We start from the raw sequence: 12,554 nt of genomic DNA, 5'->3' as shown, positions 1-12,554 counted from the left end.
TTCAAGCTCAACGTACAGTATTCACGCTTTTTGATGTTGTTTGTTTAAAACACAGGAAAGTATTTAAATTGAACAATCAACCGATAAATACAAAATTCATATTTTTCATCTCATCAAACTTCAGTTGTAAATAATCTACTGTGCTTGTGAAACTAATTCCTGATTTGGCTTAAAACAAAATAAATGTCCCTTTGACACCAGTTGACCTGCATCGTTAAAGCTGACATTTGACGCTTGTTTGAGGCTAGTTTGCATCTGATTTTCTTACACCCCAGTGCCGGCACCATGAGGACGGCAATGATTAACCTGTCTGTTAGCATGACACTGCGCACTCCTGACTGAATTCTCAACACAATGTGATACACACACAGAGGTAACTGAAAAGAAAGAATCCCGACTGTATTTTTGCCAACTTAAATAGTATGAACTTATATCAGATGTGTAGCCAGATGCTAAAAAGGGAAGCTGAGGAGCTCATGTTGCTCTATCAGTACCTCATTCTCTGTAATTCTGGACATTTAACGTCATGCTCTGACTTGCATCTTCCCATGTTTAAAATCCACTGAACACAATGTGACTGAATATAAATGTTTACTTGATAAAGACAAATTAGATGTTCCTGTAAACACTGACAGAAGGCAACCCAGTTGTGGACCCACGCTTTATTTTATTTCACCCTTGTTTCATGTAAACATCCCACAGAGGAAAAATCATCATCCCACCACAAGCATTCCAGAGAATTCCAGGCAAACCAAGAGCACAGATTCCTGTTAAATCTTGTTTTCTAATAGGCAAGATTCTGCAAATCGAACGCAGTAACACCAGGAGGAGAGAGAGCTGCTGTTAATCCTTACCTTAACTCTACAACGACAACAAACATTACAGAAAAAACCCTTCCTGCGCCAGTGTGTTTGGTAAACTCTGTTAAAGCCCAGCAGCCGGCAGCCGAGTGACATTATCAGCTTATAAAAGGCCCGATGGGACAAAAGATGGAGAACTTAAGTGATGAGGGATGCAGAGAGACACAAAGGGAGGAGGAGGGGGAGGCCACCAAATGTTTTTAGGACACTTTCAATTACATAAATGGTGTCAAATGACCTATAGCTGGAAGCAAACAGGACCAAATGGAGATATTGATGTTTGGTTGCTTCTCTCTCTCTCTCTCTCTCTCTCTCTCTCTCCCTCAACACCATTTCATCATCATCAATATTTAACCTACAATTCATGAAAGGATTACAGCTGTTCCATTTAACAAAACAACGGATATTTACCGAGTTTGTCAAACTGGAAGAGCTCCAGAAAAGCTGAGGTCAAAATATTTTTCGTTTAATGATATGGTCCGCCTCGGTTCACAATGCAGGGTGCTGGCACAGACGTTGTTGTTGTCACACACACACACACATTCCTCAGCGCACATTTACTGTTTTTTGAACCCTTTCCTGGCATTGGGTTCTGTGCAGATGTGCTTCGCAGAAATCGCACATGTTGCCACACAGACTGACCCCCCTCCGGCACCCCCCGGAGCTGAATCAATGCTCAATGACAACACCGCCTTCCCTTTCCTGTTAATCACATTCTCTGACTAATAGGCCTATAAACCATTTCTTAAGGAAATAAGCCTACAAATCTTTGTACCTTGATGTGATGACTCATTTATAAATGATCTAAATGTGAGGTAATCAGCAAAAACTGTATCCTGCAAGTGCTGAGGGATTCATGTTGATGTCCTGAACTTTCTTCAAGTCACATTAAGTGGCAAGCGGGAGCCATCTGAGAATAGAAAATGATTCAGACCTCATTCTAAATGGTGTTCAAGGCCCGTTCTGGACAGTTTGTAGCAGATCTCACCATTGTGTCCCAACAAGTATTCCTTAAGAAAAGCTAATACTATGAGAGGTTAGTATCCCACGATTCTTGGAAGGACGGGAGGCCACGGCCTTTGAGCGAGGCTGTAAACCACAAACATGCGTCAGTAATTCGTCACTGATCCTGCAAAACCAGACAATTATTTGTAGCGTGGAGGCATTCCTCCAAGAATAACTGGAGTGTGTTTGTGTTTGGGATTGGGTGCTGCATGTACTGTAGCGCACAGTGTTTGACGGTTTATTTCTGAAGAGAAAAATGAGAACAGGACAAGAATTTGTAGAGCAAAAAAAAAAAAAGAGAAGAAAAGAAAAGATGAGTAGTGTAAAAATAATAATGCTGACAAAACATAAAGTACAGTAGAGGAAGGAAGGAGACTGTAGGTGATTTGCAGGCGTGCTTGATGTAAGCCGGCAGTAAACACATTTTGCATCTGAAGAAAGGCTCAGTCAACCGCCATGGTAAACCAGTCAGATTCCAGCTCTAGATGTGGTTTAAGACCACAGAAGAACAGTAATTAAACATTTGACGCAAAACACAAGCCGACAATTAAGAGCTTTATATCCTTTCTGACGATTTACTATACATGTGTGACTACACGTACGCCTAACTTCTGCTTTTCACTTTTGACCGCGTTCGTGACCTTCCTGTAACATAAATATGACCCACAAATCGCAACTACAGCAAGACTTCCTCTTAAGGCTTAAAACTATCAGTTATTTTTTTTAAGTGAGTCCCAGTGGAGATTGCTGAGGTTGTCAAAACATTCCAGGAATACCATGATGCCAAATGCAAACACGACCACACTTCTGCCCACGACAAGATTAAACCAGCACAGCACAAACAGACCGTCACCTGAAGGTAAACTGGGTTGCACACACTGCGACTGTTTACTGGACACGTGCAATCTGTTAGCATGTACTGCACCCCTCGACCTATATGTGAGGTTTTGACCCTGTGCCATGTACAGTATGTGCTTATGTGTGTGTGTGTGTGTGTGTATATAAGCTGTCTGTATGTTCCCGTATCACATGAAGCAAATAAATTGGGACGATGACTCAACGTGTACGCATTCAATGATGCAGCCTGGAGACAGTTCAGCTCTTATACGTTATTTTTCGTCCCCCCAGTGTGGGCTCCCTGAAGTTTACAGATAAACCAGAGTTGGCTCAGGCTTTAGCTCTTGACCTCTGACGTCAAGACAGCTCTGGATACTTCTTCCTTTCACAGCTCAGAGATGTTTCCTTTGCAGAAAACACCCTGATAAAGAAGCGTTCCAACAACAAAGCTACTTTCCTAAGCAATCGACTTTTTTTCCCACCATGCTCTGGAGTAGGATTGTTACAATAAGCTGAAAGACTTTTACCAAAATCATAACACTTTGGGTTTATTTTTAGTCATGCATGTGCACTGTTGCATGCATTTTCTCTCGCGTGGTTATTAATACACAGGCTGCAGCTCTTAAATTCTTCAGATTCCTTATTGACAGAGGACTCTAAGTCATTCTTCTGTGCACGTTTCAGGCGCTCTGACGTATGTGCAATGATCAAATATCATCCAGTCAGGTCTTGTGTCAGCGTCATGCGCCCTATCTACTCAAAAACAGCCAAAGTTTGATGCTTAATCAGTCACACAAGCTGGCACGCACAGTACAGTCAAATATGACATGATGGAATGTATGCCATTTAATGATATTTAAAAATAATTGTAGATTATAATGAGAAGAGCTCCTATTGAGATTTTCCTCTATGGAAAGTCAGAATTAAAGGAGTGGCACATTGGAAGCTTGCTTACAATGAGGTTTCCAGCCGAGGCAGAGGCAGATAACAGGAGATTACCTGTTCCTGCTTTTGTTATGGCGCCCTGCAGCACACTCACACCTGGGTAACGAATAACTGCAGAGTAGACCGAGCTCCCTGTGTGCAACCCATCCAGAGCTGTGTAACATTATTAAACTAATCCATCACTCAGGCTGTAGCTTGTACAATTGACGATAGGTGTCCCTCATGTTTCATGCATGCACAGTAAAAAAGGGTCAATAGGTTTCAATTTATAGTACCGCGCTTTTGGCATTTTAATGGCTTCATGAGATGGAATACACACATAATAAAGCAGGATAAAATCTTGTTTCCCTTACATTTCCCCCCCTCTCTTTCTTCATCCTTTTATTAGTTTAACAAAATGACAGCTTGTTATGTGTTTTCGGGAAAGGCCTGTGTGGCCAAGCATAATTGTTTACTTCAGAAAAAAAATTTATTCTAACAAACCAGTTGATGACATTTTGCATCTGCTATCTGTTTTCTACGCTGCATGGGTCATGTTGAAACCTACTGTTTGCTCCAGGAAACTTTCTTTATTGATGATCTCTTTTAGGTCATTGCTTACAACCCCCCTCCCCCCCCCTCTCTGAGACCTTGTAAGATAAATGAACTCACAGGCAAACATTTTGACAGTGAAAGTAAACATTAATTTCATGCCACTGTAAACATTAAATCAAGCAAAACAAACAATGCACAGCTTTGCGGCAACAGTGTAATCCTGGCTATGATGTGGTAGGTTACAGCTGGTGTATTGTTTATTCTTCATGCAATCTAAATTGTTATGCAGGTCACTGAAAATGATTGAAATATTAGTCTGTGAGGTGGTAGAGGTAGTTTGATGTTGACTATAAAGCTCACTGAAAGCACTCTGAGTCAATGTGAACAGCTCAGATGAGGAAACCTCATGAGTTTCAAAATTCTTACTGGATATGACTAAGTGAAAAACGACAGGAAAGTAAACATATTTCATAAGGCAGACTTACTGTATAGCAGCAAAACCTCAATTAAAGGTTGGAAAATAGAGTTATAAAACAGATTAAACAATGCTGCAAAGGTCACTGAACTTCATGTGAGTGTCCCTATATAGCCAACGTTGCACAGTGTAGTTTTATAACAAATATAACCACAGAATTACAGATGTTTACTGGGAAATTTAGTTAGGGAAAAAAAAACATTTACTTTCATGTCAACAACCGCAAACAAACCTGTAGTAATCCATTGCAGCGTACAGTAGGACTGACTACATATGATGTGATGTGTCAGTCCCAGAAAGATGACACGTTTTAAGCTATTTTAACTTTTAATGGTTTTCTTTTCGGTAAATGAGATTAACGTTTACTATCAGAGGACATACAATGTACTTACTCTGCAATCAGATGGTCCTCAGCCGCCGCCGCCGCAGCTGCTGTGACTCCGCTGTGCTTTCTGACCGGGGACAGTGTTTGAGCCTCAACTAAAACAACCAAAGAGACTCCGCTGCACTGTCAAGATAGTTCACGTCCCACTGAGACTTTCTCCGCTTAACCGCTACACCGGAAATCCTCGTATTCGTGTAAACGTTTCTAAAAAAAAACCCCAAACAACACTAAATATAGGCAGTGGGCAGTATTATGACAATCTGAGTAGTACATTTTATAGTCAACGTTTAGTATTTTTAATACTGATATACACCACATCACTTAACGGTAGAATCAGTTTAAACCTACAGGCGCTCACCCCAAGAAAACAATGAAAAATTACTATGGTGTGTGTTCAATTGCTGATATTAATATAAACTGATCTGCTAGCCAGCTAATGTCCCAATATGTCAAATATGGTTAGTCATCAAAGTAAAGCCTTTAGCACCATGGTACCGTTACTTGAGCACTGGTTTTTCCCATTGACTGTATATTTCCATTGTATGGATACTAACGGCTGCTAACGGTTACTAACTGCAAATTTAACTTTTAACCTGAAAAGCAGTTAATGCTAGCTTTTCAGTGTGGTGGAAAGTAGCCTATTTTACTCAAGTACTGTACTTAAGTACAGTTTGAGGTACTTGTACTTTGCTTGAGTATTTCTAATTTATGCTACTTTATACTTCCGCCCCACTACATTTCAGAGGGAAATATTGTACTTTCTACTCTACTACATTTATTTGACAGCTTTAGTCACTTTTCAGATGAATATTTGACAAAATAATTAATAACAAAATTATAAAAAATAAATAAATTAAGATGAAACCAGTGGTTTCCAACCTTTCTGGCTTTTGACGTCTTACAGAAAGCAGTGTGTAGTCGGGTCACATTTCAGATGTCCATGAGTTGTTAACAGCTCTACCAAATAGTGATTTTTTCTCTCTAAACCTCTCACATGGTTTCATTTCAATAAATGTTAAAATGATCCAATATTTCACCAAAAATCAAAGATCAGAGAAAAAGTCCAAAAACTGAAAACAGATTTGTGTATCAGAATTTTGTTTTTTCTTCTGTCCTCTCCCATTAGTCATCTCATGACTCCTCAGATTTATCTGGTGACCCTTTGGAGAGGCCCGACCCCTACATTGGGAACCACTGGACTAAAGTAGCTAAATGTATATAAAGTAGTTCAAACTAGCTCCACCTCCAGCAGCTACAACAGTAACATGCTGCTTACACAGTGATGTTTCAGTATTAATAATCTAATGATGTCATATATAATAATATATCAGTCAGAGGGACTAAACTACTACTTTTACTGCAATATATATACTTAATATATATATATATTGTTAATACTTATGTACTTTTACTGAAGTAGGATTTTTCATACAGGACTTTTACTTGTAATGCAGTTGTAATGTTTATATTGCTGTATTGGTACTGTATTGGATCTGAATCTCCACTCTGCTCACAGCCCTTTCTTGGACTTTCTGCTTCTGTTCTGTAAATATTGATTTTCTAGGCAGGCAGACCATTAAATGCTCTGAACAAATATTGACAGTATAGAAGCAGACAGTAGACCCCCAGGTTATTAGAGTGGTGATTGATTGATTAATTTCGCCATTTAGGTTGTAGGGTGGGAACGTAAGGAGGAAAAACTATCAGTTAATTAAACAATGTTACAGATTTTCAGCCCACATAATGATGGTTTAACTTGAGGAGGCTCATCTCAGTTTAACCTACAACTGTGAGGAGCAAAAGCAGCTCTTGGTGTACAGTCACATCCAAAGAATCCAAAGTAAGCAGGAGACAACCTATATTTTAGATAAGTCAGTTTGCCAATCACTCCATATAGCCTACATACAATATGAAATTACTGCATTAATATTGTCCAATTTTTTGAGGATTTAATAAAGAAAATGTGGTCATATAAAATAATTATTTTATCATAAATAAGTTACTGGTACTTAAAACAAATCCCAATGCTATAGGCTATATATTTGGTGAATTAGTTAGCAGTGGTGGAAGTAAGTACATTTTCCTCAAGTACTTTAGGCTATTTAATTGCAAGTTTAGCTACTTTTACTTTACTTACATTTCAGGCTACTCTCACTATATTTCAGAAATATTGTACTTCACTACATTTATCTGACTACTGGAACCCAGTTTTAATTACTTTCCATATTAACTTGACTTTAACATCAAAACAGATCAATTTGTAAAATATGATGCATTATGGATGATCTGGGGTTTGTCATTAGTGTAAATGCTGACAAAATGCATTTGAGCTTTCAGCTTTTTTAAAAAAAATTAAAAATTCAGATTTCTGCATTTTCAGCAATGCTTTGTGATTCGTTTCAGCTGTCTGTATTCACCCATTTCCAGTTAACAAGGACTTCACAATGCTTAAGTGACTTTTTAAATACGAAGTTTAACTATTTATCTGACATACCAATACAATAGCTGCTTTCTGGTGAGTCAGGTGATTTAGGCCTCTTTAGTCCTAGATTTGCACCAAACACATGAATATGAACTTTTGATTAGTTTATGGCCAAATAAAAATGTCAAAAATGTAATATGGGCAGGGTTTGAAGTAGAGCTACAATGCTACAATGTTTAGTTGATAAACTTGATGGGAAGAAAATAAATCAGCAATTATTTTTTAATTTTATATAATTGTTTCACTATTTTTTTAAAGAAAAAAATGCCAAAAAATGTGTTGGTTTCAGATTCTTAAATATGGGGATTTGCTGCTTTTCTTTATGTTATATCACTGTGAATTGAATATCTTGGGATTTGGGACTGTTGATCGGACAAAACATTTGAAGAAGTTCCCTTTGGCCTTCAGAAAATTATTTAAGTCATTATTTATTGTTTATTGATTTAAGTGCTGAGTTTCTTGAGTGATAGATTCACTTATGTTGTAACTTACCATATATCCACCATGCTCTCCAGGAGACAACAGGGGGAAGCACCATGGATGTATAAAGAGAACTGGATACAGCGTCAGCCGTCAGAAGCGGGGCCCCGTTCATTCCCATGAAAGTTGCTCAGTGGCGCATGAAGCCAAAAAAGTTCCACTTCTTCTGCATTGCTTCTGCATTTGTTGGGCCCATGGATGTATACAGAGAACTCTTCATACATCTTCTTAATGCAGAAGAAGTTCCACTTCTTCTGCATTGCTTCTGCATTTGTTGGGCCCATGGATGTATACAGAAAACTCTTCATACATCTTCTTAATGCAGAAGAAGTTCCACTTCTTCTGAGCAACTTTCATAGGAATGAACGGGGCCCCGCCTCTGACGCTGTATTCAGTTCTCTTTATACATCCATGGTTGGCCCCATAGAGCACGGACACTAGTGACTTTGCCGACTGAGCCAGCTACTTCCGGTTTAGCCCTCCTGCTAACTTGAATGGGGATGAAACAATTTGATTGTGCGGCTCACGAAACAAAAAAATCTGCTGATTTACAGACATCTCTTTCACAATGTAAGTCTCTGGGGAAAAGTCTTTCTGGGCCCAATAGCATCACGTGACGTTGTAATTACACAGTTTGGCCTCTATGTCAAATTGACTTCACATCCCGGCGCTGTTCCTGGAGGCTTGGGAGGCACTGGACCACTTCCTGATTTTAAGACTTGCTGAAATCGCCAGAGATGTCATGGGTTATACCCATGGACGTATAAAGAGAATATATTATAATATAATATAAATAATAATATATATGTGTTATACCCAAACGGCAACCTCTGGGGCTGAAAAATGAAGCCAATGCAGAAGTACCAAAAACTGCAGTTCCCTGAATGGCCACTTGAGGCTGGCTCCAAAAGCGAGTCAATCCCCATAGACCCTCATGTTAAAATGCCCAACTTTACAGCAGAAATAAACATGTTTACAGCCTAGTACAAAAAATGGTTTTGGTCTCTATAGCTAATTTTCCCTTTCATGACAACTGTACTATAACTCACCCGTTTAAATTTTATTAAGCCGTAAACTTATGCATAATGAAGGACATGGCTGCTTTGAGTGACAGGTCCGCCAGCCGCTAAGTGGCTTGTTTCAGCCATTCGGCCCGCCTCTTTGTCCATTTTTGATTGGCTGGGAGTTAGGCAGCGTCACGTACTGCCAAGATGGCGACGGCCGGAGCGGCTCACTTTGAACCTCAAAACCGCTCTTCAGAAACCAACGGGTGACGTCATGGTAACTACGTCCATATTTTTATACAGTCTATGGTTATACCAAGTATGGGGGTATTAATTTCATTTAGTTAAATCTTTGGTTTTGTATTTATGTTATTTGTATTTATTTTGGTTTATGGTATGGCTATGCTGTGTGTTGATGTGTGTGTAAACAATGTTAACTGATACAAGTGACATTGTTATATATCAGTTGTTGGTATAAGGGAAAGGACATCCTTCCTAGGAATATGGTTCTGCCTAGAGAGATTGGAGGGCCTATTTAAAGGAAGAGCTGTTGGTTTGAGAAAAAGCAGAAATGAAAGAGGATGTCAGTGTAGCTGTGTTAAGGTGAGTTTGAGTATGCTTGATTTAATTTAGTAGTCTCTGAGTCTGTCTCTTATCACCTTCCTTGACACTCTGGCAAAGATTCCTCACAGGTAAAACTTTATTTTACAATATAACTGCAAATAATTGTAAAAAGCCAGAAAGGGTCACAGAAATGTTTCATTTGTCTTGTTTCCTATCTCATCAATCATCTTTTTGACCCAAAATCCTAGGTTTTAATTTAATTTACTTACATTTTTTTAATCGTGTTTCATGCAAATGAAGAGATTTGCTTTTTGCCCATTATCTATTCATATAAGAAAATGAACAGAACATTAGTGGGTCTCCAAATGAGAGTGGGGAAGGGAGAGGAGGGGTGAGAGACAGACAGTAATGATCACTAGATACAGAGTAGAAGAGAACGGGCAGCTTTACATTATGGTGCTGTAATGTCTCTTAACTTTTGTACTAAAAACAATCCTTTCATCCCCATGTCTAAACTGTGTGAATGTCAGCATGTGTGTATATAATACTGTAGGTCAAGGCTGATGATTAGTGTGATTACTGCGAGCAATCAGGCTAACAGGTTTATTTATGATACAGGGCAGATGGGCAAAAAACCCCAAACCCAGAAAACACAAAACTCTTCATAATAAACCGACCTGCATAGAACTACCACAGAATAAACATGAATACAACTCAAATACCTAAGCAACATTGTAATCTCTCATCTGCAACAAACAAAACCAAAAACCCCAAAACACAAAAAGTCCGAAAACACAGAGTCCATGACAGAAAGTCCATGGGAGGAATGTTCGCAAGGTGGTATCTCAAAAACTTTAAGTGCTAAAATATTCATACTACATGGACCAGCAGCGCCATCATGTGGTCAGTTATTATGTTTTTTACATAACTCACAAACCGTGATGCGTATCAAAACAATATTTGCAGAGTGTGTTCCTTGGACAATGCTGATTCAACTGATATAGGCCATGCCCATTTACACCTGGAAATATTATCTGCCACTTAGGATTTTTTGCTTCTGTTGGCACATATTTCATGTAATCTTCACCAAACTTGGTAAATACCACATTTAGATGACCCTGGACAAAACTTATGAGTTCATTTCTGGGTGTCACCTACTGTTTGTCTGTAATTGGTTGCCAAACTTTTGAAGGTGTGGATGATGCCCTCAACGGGCCAGAACTCTCTAATGCTAAATTGGATTGCAACCAAATTTGGGAATGTTGTACATAAAGCCACACTGCACAAGTGTGTAACATTTGATATAATTATACCCACAGTAAAGTAACATTTTAACATGATATTTCTGCAATTCTGTTGTCTTTAATAAAATGAAACTTGGTACACAAGTTCTCTATGAGAATCTGTACGACATACTGAATCATGGCACCAATGCCCCCACCTTGTGGTCATGAGTAAAACACCACCATACTACTTATTAACTGTCATATCTCTTAAATGTAATATATCATGTTAGCCAAATTCTGCAAAGTTGTAGAGATGGGGATGCTGAACGAGTGTGTTGTATTTGCAGCAATGCTTTGCAAGTTATTTCAGTTGTCAGCATTCACACACATTTCTTTTCAAAATGTTGTATTTTGTTGTTCTCTATGTATTTTCTTGAGTTTTGTGTATTTTAAAGGCCAGTCCCTGGACTGGTATTGCAAAGTAGTATAGGCTATAAATACTACGTACTTGTCCTTATATAATAAACACTAAATTAAAAAAATAAACTACATGCAACTGTTTTATATAAGGTAGTTAAAGTTTGATTTCCCTTAAACTGTTTAATCTATGTATAGCACTACATGTTATCAGTAATTATAGTCCAGTGTTATAATATATGTGTAATGCCACCACCCCATATAAAAGGCAGAGGATGGTATTTGGCACTGGAAACATTTAAAGGGATGTTACCAAGAAGCAGGTCAGCAGGCTCAAGAAGTGATATTTATTATTAAAACTATGAATGAAACAGAAGCTCTGAGAACTCTGGGAATTTTTACAAAAATAACTTAAAGCCATGCCAACAAACAAATAAAATCTGCAGCCTCACAGCAAGCTGCCACCTACTCTCTTCCCTACTCCATCTCAACTGATCAGCGACTGGCCTTTTACCTTCTCAGCCTCACCTAACTGGAATGTATCATTTGCTCAGGTTACCATCGAGTGAGCAAGACTGATATCAAGCCTTAAAATATAACTTCTAAACTTCTGTTACTGCTGACAATCACAATTTCCTATGATTACACACACAGCTACGAGTGCACCAAATACACAATGTCATTTACTACAGAACAGTTTTATCCTTTCCACCTCAACTTCCCAGAGCCTAGTGACTCACTATTGAGCGCAGCTGATGATGCACACCTGTTGTCACTACCACTGATTAATCAGACGATCTGCGCTACCATCACAACCCTCAAAAAAAACAGGACTGAAGCCTTTCAACAAAGTATAACACTGTGAAACACAACATACTCAACTGTATTACATTTGCGCAACATGACTGAAATTAACAGAAAAATTAGACTGAAATGAATGATTTAACACACAAAAACAATATTAATGTTGGGAACCAGGACTTAGTGAACCTTTTCACATTATGACATATAGAGGACACATTATGTTGTAAAATGACTACTTTTACTTTTGATAGCCTACTTTAAGCAGGCCACATTTTATAGATAGGTAGACTACTATACTAAATAAAAATAATTAATAAATTAAATGTAAAATGTGCATGGTGCAAATTGCAGATATGTTATTAATGTGCAAATTAAATGTTAAATGTAAACAATTGTGTCGTTATTTTTAACTTCAGTAAACATTTGAAACTAGTATTTTTTGTAATGGAGTTTTGTTTTGTTCTGTATATAAATACTTCTATACAGTCAATGGACACAGTATTCAGTACTGTCCTTGCAGCAGTGCATCGGTCGTC

The sequence above is a fragment of the Thunnus thynnus genome, chromosome 4 (genome assembly GCF_963924715.1).
Source record: "Thunnus thynnus chromosome 4, fThuThy2.1, whole genome shotgun sequence".
In the NCBI taxonomy this organism is placed as follows: domain Eukaryota; kingdom Metazoa; phylum Chordata; class Actinopteri; order Scombriformes; family Scombridae; genus Thunnus; species Thunnus thynnus.
Note: the sequence above shows the minus strand (reverse complement) of the source record.